A 7091-nucleotide genomic window follows, 5' to 3' on the forward strand; every position below is an offset into this window, starting at 1 on the left:
CGAAAACCAAAACATAATAAATGAAACAATGATAATTCAAGAAAGGAACCCCACAGCTAAATAATGAATACAGAACCAAGGGAGCAGCTAATTCAACTAAGCATGTTGTACAAATTGCGAATAAGATATAAGACACGTAGACATGTGAAATTAGGCTAAACATGATGACTACAAATGCTAGAGTAACTCAATTAAGGAAAGTACTTAGTAAAAACTAGATTTCCAAGATTTAGCCCGAGTACGCACTTGTCACCTCGCGTACACGGCCTTCACATATTGCAAATTACTATAACAGTATCAAATCCTAAAGGGAATTTTTCCCACACAAGGTTAGACAAGTCACTTACCTCAAACCTCGCTCAATCAATCAATAAGAAGTCCCTTCCCTTGACTTTCTGACTCTTAATTGCTCAAATATAGCCAAAAATAATTACATACTATAAATATAACTATAGGAAACTAATCTAGATAATGAAATTATGATTTTAGTAAGAATTGGAAAAATCACCCCAAAAAGTCAACCCGGGCCCACGTCTCGGAACCCGACCAAAATTATAAAAACTGAATACCCATTCGATATCGAGTTCAACTATACAAGAATTTTCCAAATTCAAACTAACCTTTCAAAACTCAAGAATTCGGTCTAAGAACCTAACATATTTTCCCCCTAATTTTCAACTCCAAAACACAAATTATAAGGTGTAATTAACAATAGATTCATAGGATTTATACAAAAATGAGTCAAGAATCCTTACCCCAAATGCTCCCCAAAATCTAGCCTCAATCTGACCTCACAAAATCTCAAAGTGAAAATAAAATCATACCTTTGTTTTCCCCCTTTTTCTGCCCAGTAATGTCGCACCTACGACCTCGTTGCCGCATCTGTGGCTCCGCACCAGCGGAAAAGTCATTGTATGTGAGGATTTCACTTAAATCCCCAGAGTCCGCTTCTGCGAGCAAAGGGCTGCACCTGCGCATGCACGCCTGCGACAAATGTTTTGCACCTACGACCTTAGTCACTTCTGCGCCTCACCTCACCGCAGAAGCGAATCCACTTCTGCGGGACCTTATCCGCATTTGTGAGCCCTTGCCTGGGCTGCCTTCTCCGCTTCTGCATTCCCTCAAGCGCACGTGCGAGTCCGCACCTGCGGTCGTAACCTCCGCAGGTGCGATTACACCAGAAGCTAGGAGCTTCAGCATTTTCACAAGTTCAAACTATAATCCGATCACGATCTGAATCGCACCCGAGGCTCACAGGACTTCAACCAAATATACCAACAACTCCTAAATCATCATACGAACTTAGTCGAACCCTCAAATCCCATCAAACAATGCTAAGCCATGAATTTTCGTATCGATTCAAGCTTAATGAACTTTGAACTTCTAACTTCTATATTCGATGCTGAAACCTATCAAAACACGTCCGATTGACCTAAAATTTTGCACACAAGTCACATTTGCATTACGGACCTACTCCAACTTTCGGAATCGGAATCCGACCCCGATATCAAAAAGTCCACTCTCGGTCAAACTTCGCAAAATTTCAACTTTCGACAATTAACGCAGAAATGGCCTACGGACCTCCAAATCAACTTCCGAACATGCTCATAAGACAAAAATTACCATACAGAGCTATTGGAATCGTCAAAACTCCATTCCGGAGTCGTCTTCACATAAGTCAAACTACGGTCAACTCATACGACTTAAACTTTTAATTTAGGGACTATGTGTTCCATTCCACTCCGAAACTCTCCCGAACCCGACTCCAAGCACCCCGGCAAGTTAAGTAACCATAAAATGAAACAGAGGGAGCAACAAATAGGGATCTGGGCTAATACTCTCAAAACTCCCGACCAGTTCGTTACATCCTCCCCTTCTTAAAGCAAACGTTCGTCCTCGAATGAGTATAGAGACATACCTTAAGTGGTAAAAAAAGGATAACAGCTGCGCATAACGTGCTCGGTCTCCCAAGTCGCCTCCTCGATTGGCTGACCCTTTCATTAAACCTTCACTGAAGCAATGTTCTCTGACCTCAACTTTCGAACCTGCCTATCCAAAATGGCCACCGGCTCCTCAATATAAGATAGATCCTTGTCAAGTTGGATTGAGCTGAAGTCTAACACATGAGACGGATCGTCGTGATACTTCCGGAGTATAGAAACATGGAATACTACATGAACTGCATCTAGACTAGGTGGTAGTGCAAGTCTGTAAGCCACATCTCCAACCCTCTCAAGAATCTCAAAAGGCCTGATATACCTAGGGCTCAACTTGCCCTTCTTCCCGAACCTCATAACACCCTTCATGGGAGAAACCCAGAGCAAGACCCGCTCCCTAACCATGAACTTTTGACATCTTTTTCGCGGTTGTGTATATTACTCTATTGACCTCGTCTCCTCCTGTTATGACATTGACTGTTCTCTTTAGTGATGGAGGTTTTTGGGGCTCTTGAAAAATCTAGGTTTCTTTTGATTGGATCTTATCTCATTTCTTTTGACCATTGCACCTTATCTCCCATACCTCTTAAAACAGCCACCAATTCGGAGGTGCTTATGTTAAATCTATAATCCCCTTATTCTTGCTTGTGTACTGGAATCATTGCTTCGGGCATCCCGTTCCTTTTTTAACCTGGATGAAGAACTCGCATCTTTTCATCTTGATCTTGAATCAAATTGTGCATCCTCTTGTTTAGATCGAGAGACTTGCCCCGCAGGTCCCATGTTTGGCTCGTACCTATTTTTAGTGGACCTTCTCTATGATTCTGAGCATCTTGAACCTGTTCTTTCTTTAACCCTTGGTTGTGCAACCGTCTCTTCTTCTATCTGCAACTTCGTGCTGTATCTATTGTACACGTCATTCCAAGTTGTTGCAGGGAATTCTCACAAAATTTATTTTAACCTCCTCGTGGCTTCTGAACTTTTCTCATTTAAGTTGCTCGCGAATGCCATTGCCGCCCAGTTATCAGGTACTCGCGGCAACATCATCCTCTCTCATTGGAATCTATCTACGAATTCCCTAAGTAATTCTGTACTCCCTTGTTTAACCTTGAAGATGTCTTCCATCCTTTTTTTAACTTTTTGAGCCCCCGAATATGCTTTTATAAATGAATTTGCAAGCTCAACAAAAGAATCAATGAAATTTTCAGGTAAGAAAGAATACCATGTTAACGCTCATGTGTGAGTGTTTCGCCAAACTTTTTAACCAAAACTGATTCGATCTCTTGCTTGGTTAAATCATTGCCATCCACGCCGGTAGTGAACGCAGTTACGTGATCTCGAGAGTCAGTTGCTCCATCATATTTGGGAATTTCAGGCATTTTAAACTTTTTGCGAATTGGCAAAGGTGTTGTACTTGGCTTCCAGGGCTGCTCTGAATATTTTTCCATATCCACACTTTTGATTACGGGAGGCACTCTAGGTATTTGCTCTATACGCTCGTTTTTCTCCTTCAGTTGTTTCTGCAAAGGTAGAACTAAACTTTGTAAACTAGAATTATTCGATGTACCTAACCCTCCATCGCGAGATTCATTGGCAATTTCTCCACTTCCAGAGTTATCTAGCCCCGAACGTGGTTTCTCCAAAGTTGTTGTGTTAACTGGTAGAGGAGTTTGCACTGCGTTGGGTAATCTTTCTGACAAAAGCTTGTAGTGCACTGTTCCGGTTTGGTCATCTCCATGCTAACCATCATTGCGCGAAGTAGACCTTTCAGGTGAACTTTCGCGGGATTGCTGAGGGGATCACGTAGGTGTGTGATGTGGTTGAGTTTCACCTTGTTGGTTCAGCTTGTTATTCTCGTTAGCGGTTGACATATTTGATCGCTAAAGATGAAGTTTGGAAAGTGAACAGATTATCAGATTCCCGGCAGCGGAATCAATTTGTTTAACCCAAAAATAGATTTCTTGGTCAAAGTCAAAATCAAGAAGAAATCGGGTTACTGATAATCAAGATTTACGTCACTTTCCCAATAATTTAAAGAATAAAGTAAAGAATGGAAATAATTGAAGAGGAATGAAAATACGAAATAGATTGATAATTACTCCCACAATTGCGGTTAGAATTTTTTGAATAATGTAAAGAATGATTGCATATATTTTCAATAATAATGCGATGCCATTATAAATGAGGACTAAGTCCTTATATATGAGTATACAATTATAACGGTTTTCATATTTAATTTGGGCTGATTAATAGCATTAATTGCCTTGATTACCCGTTTCTACATGTAATCGTAACGGAAGTGTTTATGACTCCGAATTTCCTGTAACCACAATTATATGTCGATTTCCCTTCCTTATTTAAGACAGATTCGTGCATCTTCCTTCTTTAGTGGTCTTTATACATTCCACTCCTATTTCTCTTCTTTACAGTTGTCAGAGCCGGTTTCTTTCCTAAAGAAATCCCGATGGTGTTTCTCCCGTGCCTTCTTGAATTCTTTAACTCAATGCCATCTATCACCTTATTGATGGTCCACGTGTCATGCCTTTTTTCCACTAATACAAATATTAAGATTAACAGATCGAACGATTGCTCAAAATATTTCTTGTAACAACTCAGATTAGTTACATTAATTAGAGAGATGTTCATGATTCATTATTTATCAATTACATAAGATAATTCAAAATAATAATCCAAGAACTGAGCATAATGCTAGAATATCCCCTTTTTCAGATAATGATTGAATGTAAAAAGAAAATTTTGTGCTTCTGTAACCCATGAGATCACTTAGGAAACATTCAGCAGATGTTGGGGCGGGGGGGGGGGGGGGGTTTCTTTTCGTTATCTTTTTTGTTTCTTTTCTCGTCGTTTTTAACTATTTTTCCTACTTTGACGATTTTTCTCAGTTAACACACTGCAAAAACGACTGATTTCCTATTTCAAATTAAATTAACCTAAATTCTAATAGCTAATGAATTGCTGAAGCCTGAACAATCCGGCCAAAGAGAAAATAATAAAACAGTAAAAGGAAGCCAGAAGCCCAATTATTGGGCTGATTTTTAAAGGGAATCCATGATTTTCCAATAGAATGTGAACCGAAGCATGCAGTCGACATGGAGAATATTCTGTGGAACTCTTCCTGATGCATTTAACAACTAATTTAAAGATAAGTGCATGCCTCACCCCGTGGATGTTGTTCAAAAACTCATTTATAGTTTTGCATTTAAACATGAGGAAAAAAGTTACCACCAAAGATGTGGTGGAATTGATGAATTCTCTTACCTTAACCAAATTTTTTGGATTCAAGCCATAAAAATAAAGGATTTTTACGTTGTAGAGCACTAATTAAGAATTTATTTAATAAATAACAATGCTGTTGATTTATTTTTAAAATAGCAGATTTAATAACAATTGTAACACAAGATGCTCACGTGCAATAGTTATCAGGTTTAGAAACTAATAAATACTAACCCTCAAATTAAGGGGATGACTTTAAATTCTTATCAATTTATTCCCCATCCTCTTTCATGATAACTCTATCACTTTTAGTATTTAGATTTATTAACATAAGTAAATCTGCATTTTTTCTAAATAAACTGCACAAATAAACACAAATGAATATACATTATTTCATTATTATATCATTTACATTTATATATACATTATATATAATAATAATATTTTACTCTATCAAATTATACAACTATCATGTACTCTGAATATACAATATTCATAAAATACATATATGATACATTTTGAGTAATAAAATTTAAAATACTCCGAATATATATCATATATATTCATGGCATTGATAAAACAACTATGTATATGTATATCCAAATATCATAATATTATATAAAAATAATATTTAAATATACTTCATAATATATTTATTAAATAATTATTTATTATACCAGTTATATATACAACAACTCAGTATAATCCTACTAGTGGGGTCTGAGGAGGGTAGTGTGTACGCAGACCTTACCCCTATCCTGGGGTAGAAAGGCTATTTCCGATAGACCCTCGGCTCCCTCCCTCCAAGAACTCCTCACCTTGCTCTTAGGGTGACTCGAACTCACAACCTCTTGGTTTAAAGTGGAGGGTGTTCACTACTAGATCAACTCACTCTTGTCAAGAACTGATAAGAACAGATACTACATTTGATCTTAGCCAAAAAGGCAGAGAAAAGTATTACTAGTTATATATAACATATATAATAGGAGTAGTTATTTATTAGTTATTTATTCAAGTATGCATTATTATCCAAACATTCCCGTTTATCAATAAAAAAAATCATTTATTCAAATGATAAAATGTGTATAACCACCGTAATAGGTAAAAAGGGAAAGTACCAATAAAATCATCATTTATGACAAAAATCATTTTAGAAGAAAAAGATAAAAATCATCTGTTGAATATTAAATTAGCAATAAAAGGCTATTAAATGCTTAAGGAAACGTGTGATTTTCTTCCAATTGAATTATGTTATATGTGCAAATATATAATTGCCAAAAATGTTAATAAGTAATTATGCTAAGATCATGTAACAACAACAACAATTTGTCTAATATTGTCTCCTTTTTGTCTTTTTATTTTTTTTGAGCCGAGGGTCTTTCGGAAATAGCCTCTTTACTCCTTCGGGGTAGGGGTAAGGTCTGCGTACACACTACCCTCCCCAGACCCTATTAGTGAGATTTTACTGGGTCGTTGTAGTTGTTGTTGTTGCTAAGATCATGTAAAAGTTTTCAAAATACTGCCCAGTTATTTTTTTCCCTAAAAATAGAGAAATTCCTGATAGAGAATACTTTCGCCTTAATGGGTTCCATGTAAAACAAATTTAGCTTAGCCGAAGCGTTTCGGTCCTTTCGAATAATAGATGGTTGAACCAAAAAAAGGAGAAACGGGTGTATAACACTAAAAATAGATACTAATATATTAGAATGGCCTGCGAAAATGATTGAACACATAACATGTTCAATAATATATTGGGCATTGCATAGGATTGTAACAGTAACAACCTTGAAGATGCAATTTAATTTACAATTTGACAAGAATTTTAAAAATACCACAATCATGGGTTCAATTCTTCAACAACATCGCTAGGTGATTCTCATCTCACAATCCACCTAGGTAGATGAATTAGCAGAAGAATGT

The 7091-nt window shown here is 37.0% G+C and overlaps 1 pseudogene; it reads right to left on the bottom strand.

The window, feature by feature from the left end:
• Positions 1 to 5996: 5996 nt before the first annotated feature.
• LOC117276079 (U2 spliceosomal RNA) lies at positions 5997 to 6129 on the bottom strand (annotated as a pseudogene).
• Between the last annotated feature and the right edge of the window lie 962 nt (positions 6130 to 7091).

The sequence above is a fragment of the Nicotiana tomentosiformis genome, chromosome 2 (assembly GCF_000390325.3).
Source record: "Nicotiana tomentosiformis chromosome 2, ASM39032v3, whole genome shotgun sequence".
Taxonomy (NCBI): Eukaryota; Viridiplantae; Streptophyta; class Magnoliopsida; order Solanales; family Solanaceae; genus Nicotiana; species Nicotiana tomentosiformis.